Source organism: Patiria miniata, unplaced genomic scaffold, assembly GCF_015706575.1.
Source record: "Patiria miniata isolate m_02_andy unplaced genomic scaffold, ASM1570657v1 HiC_scaffold_6, whole genome shotgun sequence".
NCBI classification, from domain to species: domain Eukaryota; kingdom Metazoa; phylum Echinodermata; class Asteroidea; order Valvatida; family Asterinidae; genus Patiria; species Patiria miniata.
The window spans coordinates 25,566,856-25,580,674 of record NW_024037073.1 but is presented as its reverse complement, the minus strand read 5'-3'; the positions used below and the strand labels follow the sequence as shown (position 1 = coordinate 25,580,674).

General features: G+C 37.4%; 1 pseudogene; it reads left to right on the top strand.

The window, feature by feature from the left end:
- The first annotated feature begins 393 nt into the window (after window positions 1–393).
- LOC119742788 lies at window positions 394–6,165 on the top strand (annotated as a pseudogene).
- Window positions 6,166–13,819: the final 7,654 nt, after the last annotated feature.

Here is a 13,819-nt window from a genome sequence, read left to right as displayed (position 1 = left end):
GTTTGTGCCTTGCGATTCATCAGCGCGCCGTGCGTGGCTATGGATGCCACGCTATACAATAAACGCAGTACGTCTACGGCCACTTCTTAGACAAGTTGGAGTACGTTGTTTCACTAAATACAATAATGCAGATTTCACCAATAGCTAATATAAACAACCAAATTAATGAATACCATTTATTAAATGGTTAAATAAAAGTAGTAATACTGACGTACCAGTAATAAGAAAGTGGCAAAGGTATCAACAGGTACAGTTTGGGCCACTCGGAAGACAGCGCTGTACAGTCGCGTGTTTATGTTGTTGAATGCTGCCCTCATGTGTCGTTCGACGGGCATGCAAGCTCTTTCGAAACATCGGCCTCCATCGCAGTTCACAACTGCTTCAGGTTCATATATTGAACCGGCATCCTTCTTTTTTTAACGAGACGCATACGTCTCCTGTAACGGAAGCCCAATAATACCTATTTGTCTTTTCTTATTTGACAACTGACGCTTTCTGAGTAGCTGTGTGGAAATTTCATAATCTTCAAATAATTATAGTAGACGAAGCCGCAGCTGGGAATGAATCGAATTTTCAAAAACCCTTTTAAACCCATGTTTTCTTTTTCTCTAGCTCTGGAACTGGAAGGCGCTTTTATCGATGACAATGTTTTAGAGTTTTTCCCCTTGAATCCCCCCCCATCCCCAGAATTTATGTGATTATTCAAGGCAAAGGAGTTATTGAAAATGGCTATCTATGTGGTAGGTACCCAAGAGATTGTGGAAAATTGTTTATATTCTTTAGTTGGACACCTCGTCGCAAAAGGAAAGCAAAATGTAAAATTGTCCAGTTTCCGGACACTTCACGATGAATATTGAATGGCTGCTGCTACGCAGTCGGGCTAGGTTGCAACATTCTTTCCGAGGTGACTGTTGGCTCCCCAAGAAAACCTTCTAAAACCTCTTCACCGCCTCAAAAGAGATCCCATCTGCGAGTGGTTTCTTTGTTAAATGTTTTATGCCTGGTTTTTATGAACTACATGTACTACTTTGAAAACTGCTGTGAAGATTTGGATTTGAGTAGAAAATGAGATTTTCTACTGATTTTATTGGCGTAGCCGTTTTATACATTCACATTTTCTTTTTTACATCATACATGTTACTTGACAGTTTTTCTCATATTTTTTTCGCAACTAGTGTAGGCACATCCATCAGTGCGGATGAAAGGCGCCGAGGCAGACTGGACACCCATACAATGCACAGACAGGGAGTGTAGCCACTCCTTGATGAAGGCTCCGCATCTGCACTGTCCATTCTGCTCCCAGGACAGTCTCTTCACTGATGAGATTCTCCTCAAGGCGCACTACAGGGTCAAGCACGTGGATAAAGGCATCAACTTTGGGGGTGAGTTTGCATTTGGGAACAAGACCAAGCGCTTGCATACATGTGACTGGATCCCAAGAAATATGTTTAAGGTTAAGCCAAAGGACAATGTTTTTCACTTTCTCTTCACAGGTCATGCTACAAGATGACTTTTAAGGTCCATGTGAGTTGAATGCAACACTTGTCTAAGTGACAAGCCAGCCGAATGCAGCAAGATCCATCAGGTCAAAAGTCTGAAGGCCAAATTGCCTCTGAGTCTGTGGTCCTCGAACGCAGCAGGATACAACTGAGGCATTGTTCAATGGGATTAGCTCTCATTGTTTCAGAACTGGCTGTTAATGCACTGGTGTTGATAGCTGAAATGCAGCAAAGTGCACCAGACTTTTACACCTGATGCACTGTGCTGCATGTGGCAGAGGGTTAATTAAGATAAGTTGAAGGCAGTGGACAGCAGGACAAGATAGTGGCATTTGTGGAAGTTTTATGAAATTGACAGATACCTGGGCTGGTTATTCTTTAATAGCAGATACCAGTGTGTGATAGACTCAATTGTCACAGGCCATGCCCAAGTGCCGGCTGTGTCTCAGGAAAAACTTTGCATCCGGCCTGCCTGAACAAGAGTCCTAACTCAGGTCAATAGCTTACTTGTGCCTGTTACAGCAAGAGAACCATATAAAAAGATCCACAGTTCATGTTTTGTCAAAGTGCATATAGCTGTCAGCTTTTGTCAAAATTGCCAAACCAATCCTCTACTGTATCCCTCCCCAGGTCTTAAAATATTGCGGTGATGTAGATCCTGCATCGTCCACGGCATCATTCACGAGCAGAAATACTTCAAGGGTGCCCACTCGCACTGCTACCACTGTCACAACGGGTTCAGCAGGAGGGACAAGGCTATGAAGCACTACCAGCAACACTTCCGTAATCCAGAGACCACAATACAGATAGTTATTACTCGGGTACAGTATGTCATGGTCAATTTTACAATCATGTAATTCATTTTATCCCAGTGGGCACATCAGACTGCACGTACAATACATGTAAACCACAATTCATAAATACCTATGGCAGTTTATCCATTCCTGTTGGTCGAGAAGCTGCTATGTGGCTGGTCTTAAACGGATGATAAAGACATGGCTGGCTGGTCTTCAACTCTTTTCCAGTCTCACTTGAAATTTTGGCTCCTATGAAATCCAGTGCCTCTTTCCATTTTATTGGTCCTCACGTAGGCATGCGCAATGCTACCAGTGAGTCAGTATTTTATAGTCCTAAATTCACAACGCAACGCCCCAGGTGCGTTTTGCATGACATCGCGCAGTATGTGCGACGCGTGTGCCTATCTCCAAAAAAGGAGATGTTAACATCTTACTCGCGAGCTGGACACTCCATTATTTAGCTAAAGAGGGGTGTTAAAAAAAACATGAAGTGAACTTGTTGAGCAAAATCAGGTTTTTTTACCAAAAGGTTTGGATTTTTTTGACTGAATAGGTATTTATGAATGGGAATAAATATGTGCTTGGTCGGTATTTAAGTTTAAGACCGCTTGGAGTCTGGGTCCTGATAAATACCATCGCCTTCGACTCCAAGCGGTTTTAAACAGAGTGATTAAGACCTTCCAAGCATACTTTTATTCCCTTTAAACTGCATCAACAGTGATAAGCTATTAAACATTGGCACAGGTGGGTAAACTACCATGGTTCACTCAGAAAATGTTGTAAATTCCTGATGCTTGTATTCCGGAGCTCATTGGACTTATTTATAGCTTTAAAGACTCTCTGAAATAAATTTCCTAATCAAACATTTGACTCAAGTATTTATTCTTTTGAGAATGATTAGAGACACCTTTTTGGCTCAAACTGTTTGAAAATGCACTTATTTTTTCAACCTTCGCAGTTTCAGTGCTGTTTCAAGACAACTGAGTGTGCCGTTGCTGTAATGTAATGGTCCCCTTTAATCTGCATGAAAAAAAAACCAAAACAATGAAATAAATTTAATCAGTTGAAATTGATGTACCTTGTGAGCAGGTATGGTGGTTTACAAGGATTTTGGTGGATTTTATCAAATGCCAACACTTAGGGTCTTTCAAAATAATTAAGTTTGAACTTTAATTTTTCCTTGTACATTTGCGGTGTAAATTGAATCTTTTGCAACCCTGCAGGTTTTGTCTCATTGAATCATCCTCAACCACTTCACTCCACCATTTTACCCAGTATGTCAACTAGATCTTCACTACATACACTGACCCAGCACCCAACAGTGCCAGCCTGGTAACACACCTCATAGTCCCCCAGTCACAGCAGCCATCGGAGACGGACACATCATCCCCGGGGCTATGAGCAGACTGACGGGCAGCAGCCGCAAATCGAGTACCAGTATGCCTGCATCAATGATCCGAGCCAGAGCACTGCCAATGGGGAAGGTAAGATGGTAAGAATATTAACCCTGACCCTCCAAGAATCCTTCAGCATCTACCCAGAGGTTAAGGTGGATAATGCCACCAGCAGTGAAGGATAATTAGAAGAAGCTGACCAAAAAGCCAAGGGGGAGGCATTTGATACAAGGAAGCACTCTTCCCCCCCCCCCAACCCATCCCCCCCCCCCCCCCACTTTGTTTTCAACTGATATATCGTGAATTCATATGAAAGAAGGGAATGGGTAGACAACAGCATGTTTAATATAGTTGTCTTCACTCCTGCACTTGTTTAAAAAATAAATAAAAACAACCACCAAAAAATTCAGCATTTTTTTAAGGGGGTTGTGGTGGGTGAGGGCCAATATTGCCAGTGGATTTTACAAATTGGAATTTAAAGGTGCAAAGAGTGTGCCACTGGTGTTATTTTAAGTTGATTGAATTTTGGAAGACTCGAAGGTTTTAAGCAAAAAAAAATATAATAAGTCAGGGTGGCAATACATTTTGAAAGCTGACTTCAACAGTAATTAAATATTGGAATTTGTTAGGAATAAGGTTTGAAAAAGTGAGTGATTGCTTGCACCCAGTTACAAGGAATGACATGTTCTTGACACACTGCATCATTGGGGACTTTCTTGCCTGTATCCTGTTTTTACCGCTACATATTATCTGTTCCATTCAAGCGCAACATATATGTCGACCTTTCTACTCAATAAACTCCTCCCATCATTTCCCCTCTTTGTGTAGCCCACACCTGGAGTGACCTTTTGATGACCGACTTTCATTATTACAGGAATCATTATCCAGGATAATTGCTCAACCTTTCCCTCTCGTAAACAGCTGTCCTTATTGAGATACCAGACGTAGGAAGCCAAGAGGATTTGGAGGACGAGACTTGCTACACAGAGCACAACTTGTCGCTGCTGCTGCAGGAGAAGGAAAGTCTGGAGAAGACTCTTGAGGAGGAGCAGACCACGTTGGCCCAGACAGAGCACAGGATGAAAGGCACTATAGAAAGGCTTCGTACAAAGGTGAGTGGGCATTCCATCTGGTCTTGGTCTAAGAATGAGTTTGGATCTTGTTCCCTGCATGCAACAGGTACCAAGGACGTCAATCGCTTCTCAAAAGTGGGAGGGGGGACATACCTTGATCAGAACTAATGCAGGCACACTAATGCGACTGCGTTCTTTCAGTGGTCAGATTTCTGTTAGGATGCCAGCTGTCATGGCTGTGGGCTATCATGGTGTGCACTGTTGTCATTGCTCTACATTTTCTACACGTTCTACGTTGTTCTATGCGCTGACGCTGCTTATGATAAATGCAGACAAACCGTTGCACACATTTTGTACACAAGCTCAGATGTGTAGTTTATCCTTGTGTAGAGGATTCGTGGTTTCACTCATACTCTAGTTGCACTAAATAACTGGGCAACAACACATGTGCCTTCTTAAGCATTCATGCTCCAACTGCACACATCATAAAGTGCATAAATGTCAGACTTTGGGGTGCATTGTCATGGTTGTGATTGGTTACACATCATGGGGCAGAGCCTAATGAATTGGTCTATTAAAATTCCATCTGTAAACAAATAATTTCTCTGCCCATCCTTCTTGCTCTCCAGGTTGAGTATTTGTCCAACACAAACACGTCACTCAAGCAGCAGCTGTCCATGATTCACACGTCCAGTTTGAAACGTCTAACCAACTACAGCGAGAACCAGTCCATTTTGCAAGAGTTACTGCAACACATGTCTGAGCAGCACACCCAGCTGCTGCACCACCATCTAGCACAGCTACGGCTGTACACTCAGGCCTGCGCATTATCCAAATCAGCCCCCGAGGAATCTGCAGCTGAATTTACCGTCTTGGTACCAGACCTGGCTGACCAATCACAGGACATCTCACACATGTCCATGATGTCGTCCTCGGAGGGCACCCTTGGGAACATGGAGCAGACAGTTGTCATGACGATAACGTCTGAGGAGGATTCGGAGCGCTCGGCAACACCGTTGATAACCCCGGAGATACTGTGGGACATGACTCCTTGACTTTGGATATAAAGGACGTTCACTTGTCACCAAATGACATTCTGTACCTACTGACAAGCGAGGGACTGTCACCAAGACATGACACCTCTGAGTCGGGTCACGTTTATCAATCAGGTAGAACTCATCCACATCACAACACAGGCTATGATGTCACGCAACAGGATTTTCACAAGAACAAAAGTTGAAAATTGATTCTTTCCAACAGCATGCCAAAAATATTCTGCCCCGATGGCTTTGACAAAAGAACATTTGAAAACAAATGTCAAATGAGGGGCCACTATTAAAACGTGGGAGAACTAACAGCCTGAAAGCCACTTAACTAAATAAAACCGGACATATTTTGTAAACAGTGTGCACTCAGTGTTGTCTTAGGGCTTAGTTTGGGGGGGGGGGGGACTTGAACTAATGAGTTGAGTCTTCATGGAAGTTTGTCTTACCTGAGTTGAGTCTTCATGGAAGTTTGTCTTACCTGAATGAAAATTTTACCAAAGCAACTGGCCTTGGTCTCTCCTATCTTTTCGAGTTCTCGATGGGCAATCCCGAATCCGCTCAGTGAATGGGCGTCGTTGTAGGCCCAAACAGATCCACGTAGGTCCTCAAACACTTTATATCTATTACTGAAACATATACGATGCAATTATGATTAACATTGAAACATTTGGTCGTATGTATAAAAACTAGCATTTGCTTCTTTTTTTTTATTACGTATTTTTAAGCATAACTTTTATTTGCATGAATAAAAATGAGAGCAAATGCTTTCACTATTTGCTTCAAGCTAAAAGTATTTGCTTTTTTACTTTTTGGCTTTTGCTAGACTAGAAGTGTGGACTGGTTTCAAACTTGAAAAAAATATAAAGTTTCAATTGACCTCAAAATTAATAAAATTTTAAAATCTAAAACTCCAACTGTGGGACTTGAACTAGCAACCTTCAGAAGTTCAAATTAGGGTCATCAGTCCGTATAACTTGATTAAGCACAACTTCACACTATTTTGTGGTTAAAAAATAACCAAAGTTTCAATTGACCTAAAAAGTAGTAAAATTTTGAAATCTAAAATTCCCAGCGTGGGAATGAACCTGCAACCTTTAGATTTAGAGTCAGCAGTCTGAACCACTGCACTAAGCATAATTTCATGCGTTTTAGTGGTTGCGGAATTAAATATAAAGTTTCAATTTACCCAAAAAGAAATAAAATTTTAAAATCTAAAATTTCCACCCTTGATTTGAACCCACAACCTTCAGATTTCGAGTCAGCAGTCCATACCATTGGACTAAGCATAATTTCACACTTTTTAGTGGTTACGAAATTAACTATGCAGTTTAAATTTACCCAAAAAGACATAAATATTTAAAATCTAAAACTTCCACCCTGGATTTGAACCCGCAACCTTCAGATTTCGAGTCAGCAGTCTGTACCATTGGACTAAGCATAATTTCACACTTTTTAGTGGTTACGAAATTAACTATCAAATTTAAATTTACCAAAAAAGAAATACATTTTAAAATCTAAAATTTCCACCCTGGATTTGAACCCGCAACCTTCAGATTTCGAGTCAGCAGTCCGTACCATTGGACTAAGCATAATTTCCCACTTTTTAGTGGTTACGGAATTAACTATCAAATTTAAATTTACCAAAAAAAAAAAATACATTTTAAAATCTAAAATTTCCACCATGGATTTGAACCTGCAACCTTCAGATTTAGAGTCAGCAGTCCACACCATTGGACTAAGCATAATTTCCCACTTTTAGTGGTTACGGAATTAACTATAAAGTTTCAATTTACCCAAAAAGAAATAAAATTTTTAAATCTATAATTTCCCCCCTGGATTTGAACCCACAACCTTCAGATTTCGAGTGAGAAGTCCATACCATTGGACTAAGCCTAATTTCACCATTTTTAAAGGTTACGAAATAACTATGAAGTTTCAATTTACCCAAAAAGAAATAAAATTTTAAAATCTAAAATTTCCACCCTTGATTTGAACCCACAACCTTCAGATTTCGAGTCAGCAGTCCATACCATTGGACTAAGCATAATTTCACACTTTTTAGTGGTTACGAAATTAACTATGCAGTTTAAATTTACCCAAAAAGACATAAATATTTAAAATCTAAAACTTCCACCTGGATTTGAACCCGCAACCTTCAGATTTCGAGTCAGCAGTCTGTACCATTGGACTAAGCATAATTTCACACTTTTTAGTGGTTACGAAATTAACTATCAAGTTTAAATTTACCAAAAAAGAAATACATTTTAAAATCTAAAATTTCCACCCTGGATTTGAACCCGCAACCTTCAGATTTCGAGTCAGCAGTCCGTACCATTGGACTAAGCATAATTTCACACTTTTTAGTGGTTACGAAATTAACTATCAAATTTAAATTTACCAAAAAAGAAATACATTTTAAAATCTAAAATTTCCACCATGGATTTGAACCTGCAACCTTCAGATTTCGAGTGAGAAGTCCATACCATTGGACTAAGCCTAATTTCACCATTTTTAAAGGTTACGAAATAACTATGAAGTTTCAATTTACCCAAAAAGAAATAAATTTTAAAATCTAAAATTTCCACCCTGGATTTGAACCCACAACCTTCAGATTTCAAGTCAGCAGTCCATACCATTGGACTAAGCCTAATTTCACAATTTTTAAAGGTTACGAAATAACTATCAAGTTTCAATTTACCCAAAAAGAAATGAATTTTAAAATCTAAAATTTCCACCCTGGATTTGAACCCACAACCTTCAGATTTCGAGTAACCAGTCCATACCATTGGACTAAGCATAATTCACACTTTTTAGTGGTTACGAAATTAACTATGAAGTTTAAATTTACCCAAAAAGACATAAAATTTTAAAATATAAAACTTCCACCCTGGATTTGAACCCGCAACATTCAGATTTCGAGTCAACAGTCCATACCATTGGACTAAGCATAATTTCCCACTTTTTAGTGGTTACGGAATTAACTATGAAGTTTAAATTTACCCAAAAAGACATAAAATTTTAAAATCTAAAACTTCCACCCTGGATTTGAACCCACAACCTTCAGATTTCGAGTCAGCAGTCCGTACCATTGGACTAAGCATAATTTCACACATTTTAGTGGTTACGAAATTAACTATCAAGTTTCAAATTACCCAAAAAGAAATAAATTTTAAAATCTAAAATTTCCACCCTGGATTTGAAACCCCAACCTTCAGATTTCGAGTCAGCAGTCCATACCATTGGACTAAGCATAATTTCACACTTTTTAGTGGTTACGAAATTAACTATGAAGTTTAAATTTACCCAAAAGACATAAAATTTTAAAATCTAAAACTTCCACCTGGATTTGAACCCACAACCTTCAGATTTCAAGTCAGCAGTCCGTACCATTGGACTAAGCCTAATTTCACTATTTTTAAAGATTACGAAATAACTATCAAGTTTCAATTTACCCAAAAAGAAATACATTTTAAAATCTAAAATTTCCACCCTGGATTTGAACCCACAACTTTCAGATTTCAAGTCAACAGTCCATACCATTGGACTAAGTGTAATTTCCAATTTTTAAAGGTTATGAAATTAACTATCAAGTTTCAATTTACCCAAAAAGAAAAAACATTTAAAATCTAAAATTCCCACCCTGGATTTGAACCCACAACCTTCAGATTTCGAGTCAGCAGTCCGTACCATTGGACTAAGCATAATTTCACACTTTTTAGTGGTTACGAAATTAACTATCAAATTTAAATTTACCAAAAAAGAAATACATTTTAAAATCTAAAATTTCCACCCTGGATTTGAACCCACAACCTTCAGATTTCGAGTCAGCAGTCCGTACCATTGGACTAAGCATAATTTCACACTTTTTAGTGGTTACGAAATTAACAATGAAGTTTAAATTTACCCAAAAGGACATAAAATTTTAAAACCTAAAACTTCCACCCTGGATTTGAACCCACAACCTTCAGATTTCGAGTCAGCAGTCTGTACCATTGGACTAAGCCTAATTTCACAATTTTAAAGGTTACGAAATAACTATCAAGTTTCAATTTACCCAAAAAGAAATAAATTTTAAATCTAAAATTTCCACCCTGGATTTGAACCCACAACCTTCAGACTTCGAGTCAGCAGTCCGTACCATTGGACTAAGCATAATTTCACAATTTTTAGTGGTTACGAAATTAACTATGAAGTTTAAATTTACCCACAAAGAAATAAAATTTTAAAATCTATAATTTCTCCCTGGATTTGAACCCTCAACCTTCAGATTTCGAGTCAACAGTCCATACCATTGGACTAAGCATAATTAAACACTTTTTAGTGGTTACGAAATTAAAGGGAAAATACAACATTTGCAAACATCAAAAAATAAAACTACCAAATCATTTTGAAATACCTTGCTGGACTGTTAGTGAATGACAGTGTAAAGCATCCTGTAAAATCATGGCACCTGGTATACTGTCATTTTCAAGAAAAGTGGTATTTTGTATCAATTTCCAACGCTGGTCGGCCGATCAGCGTTGGAAACAACTGGCTTTTTTTCAAATACTGGCCCCAATTGACCATCGCACTTGTTTGCAATCGATTACAAACCTATGAACGGGTACGAGCCAGCTAGACTGGTTCCCTGACCTTACAATTCCCCAATGTATGTAAACTGCTCTGTTTCTTCTTATATGGGGTCAGGGAACCAGACTACAAAAAATGATCGTTTTTCTTGGTTTTTATAGCATTTTCGAACCCAAAACCTCAAAAAAGTCTCTGTAACTATATTTGCTATATATTTCCAACCCCCCAATTCCATCCATTTCTGAAAATTACAGCAAAAGCAAATGATGTATATTCCCTTTAACTATCAAATTTAAATTTACCAAAAAAGAAATAAATTTTAAAATCTAAAATTTCCACCCTGGATTTGAACCCACAACCTTCAGATTTCGAGTCAGCAGTCCGTACCATTGGACTAAGCCTAATTTCACTATTTTTAAAGGTTACGAAATAACTATCAAGTTTCAATTTACCCAAAAAGAAATACATTTTAAAATCTAAAATTTCCACCCTGGATTTGAACCCACAACCTTCAGATTTCGAGTCAACAGTCCATACCATTGGACTAAGTGTAATTTCCAATTTTTAAAGGTTATGAAATTAACTATCAAGTTTCAATTTAACCAAAAAAGAAAAAAACATTTAAAATCTAAAATTTCCACCCTGGATTTGAACCCACAACCTTCAGATTTCGAGTCAGCAGTCCGTACCATTGGACTAAGCATAATTTCACACTTTTTAGTGGTTACGAAATTAACTATCAAGTTTAAATTTACCCAAAAAGACATAAAATTTTAAAATCTAAAACTTCCACCCTGGATTTGAACCCACAACCTTCAGATTTCGAGTCAGCAGTCCGTACCATTGGACTAAGCCTAATTTCACAATTTTTAAAGGTTACGAAATAACTATCAAGTTTCAATTTACCCAAAAAGAAATAAATTTTTAAATCTAAAATTTCCACCCTGGATTTGAACCCACAAACCTTCAGATTTCGAGTAAGCAGTCCATACATTGGACTAAGCATAATTTCACACTTTTTAGTGGTTACGAAATTAACTATGAAGTTTAAATTTACCCAAAAAGACAGACAATTTTAAAATCTAAAATTTCCACCCTGGATTTGAACCCACAACCTTCAGATTTCGAGTCAGCAGTCCGTACCATTGGACTAAGCATAATTTCACACTTTTTAGTGGTTACGGAATGAACTATAAAGTTTCAATTTACCCAAAAAGAAATAAAATTTTAAAATCTATAATTTTCCCCCTGGATTTGAACCCACAACCTTCAGATTTCGAGTCAGCAGTCCGTACCATTGGACTGAGCCTAATTTCACAATTTTTAAAGGTTACGAAATAACTATCAAGTATAATTTACCCAAAAAGAAATAAAATTTTAAAATCTATAATTCCCCCCTGGATTTGAAACCCTCAACCTTCAGATTTCGAGTCAACAGTCCATACCATTGGACTAAGCATAATTTCACACTTTTTAGTGGTTACGAAATTAACTATCAATTTAAATTTACCAAAAAAGAAATAAATTTTAAAATCTAAAATTTCCACCCTGGATTTGAACCCACAACCTTCAGATTTCGAGTCAGCAGTCGTACCACTGGACTAAGCATAATTTCACACTTTTTAGTGGTTACGAAATTAACAATGAAGTTTAAATTTACCCAAAAAGACATAAAATTTTAAAATCTAAAACTTCCCCTGGATTTGAACCCACAACCTTCAGATTTCGAGTCAGCAGTCCGAACATTGGACTAAGCCTAATTTCACAATTTTTAAAGGTTACGAAATAACTATCAAGTTTCAATTTACCCAAAAAGAAATAAATTTTTAAATCTAAAATTTCCACCCTGGATTTGAACCAAAACCTTCAGATTTCGAGTAAGCAGTCCATACCATTGGACTAAGCATAATTTCACACTTTTTAGTGGTTACGAAATTAACTATGAAGTTTAAATTTACCCAAAAAGACAGACAATTTTAAAATCTAAAATTTCCACCCTGGATTTGAACCCACAACCTTCAGAATTCGAGTCAGCAGTCCGTACCATTGGACTAAGCATAATTTCACACTTTTTAGTGGTTACGGAATGAACTATAAAGTTTCAATTTACCCAAAAAAAATAAATTTTAAAATCTATAATTTCCCCCCTGGATTTGAACCCACAACCTTCAGATTTCGAGTCAGCAGTCCGTACCATTGGACTGAGCCTAATTTCACAATTTTTAAAGGTTACGAAATAACTATCAAGTTTAAATTTACCCAAAAGAAATAAAATTTTAAAATCTATAATTTCCACCCTGGATTTGAACCCACAACCTTCAGATTTCAAGTCAGCAGTCTGTACATTGGACTAAGCATAATTTCACACTGTTTAGTGGTTACGAAATTAACTATGAAGTTTAAATTTACCCAAAAAAGAAATAAAATTTTAAAATCTATAATTTCCCCCTGGATTTGAACACTCAACCTTCAGATTTCGAGTCAACAGTCCATACCATTGGACTAAGCATAATTTCACACTTTTTAGTGGTTACGAAATTAACTATCAAATTTAAATTTACCAAAAAAGAAATAAAATTTAAAATCTAAAATTTCCACTCTGGATTTGAACCCACAACCTTCAGATTTCGAGTCAGCAGTCCGTACCATTGGACTAAGCATAATTTCACACTTTTTAGTGGTGACGAATTAACAATGAAGTTTAAAATTTACCCTAAAAGACATAAAATTTTAAAATCTAAAACTTCCACCCTGGATTTGAACCCACAACCTTCAGATTTCGAGTCAGCAGTCTGTACCATTGGACTAAGCCTAATTTCACAATTTTTAAAGGTTACGAAATAACTATCAAGTTACAATTTCCCAAAAAGAAATAAATTTTAAAATCTATAATTTCCCCTCGATTTGAACCCACAACCTTCAGATTTCGAGTCAGCAGTCCATACCATTGGACTAAGCATAATTTCACACTTTTTAGTGGTTACGAAATTAACTATCAAATTTAAATTGACAAAAAGAAATAAATTTAAAATCTAAAATTTCCACCCTGGATTTGAACCCACAACCTTCAGATTTCGAGTCAGCAGTCCGTACCATTGGACTAAGCATAATTTCACACTTTTTAGTGGTGACGAAATTAACAATGAAGTTTAAATTTACCCTAAAAGACATAAATTTTAAAATCTAAAACTTCCACCCTGGATTTGAACCACAACCTTCAGATTTCGAGTCAGCAGTCTGTACCATTGGACTAAGCCTAATTTCACAATTTTTAAAGGTTACGAAATAACTATCAAGTTACAATTTACCCAAAAAGAAATAAAATTTTAAAATCTATAATTTCCCCTCTGGATTTGAACCCACAACCTTCAGATTTCGAGTCAGCAGTCCATACCATTGGACTAAGCATAATTTCACACTTTTTAGTGGTTACGAAATTAA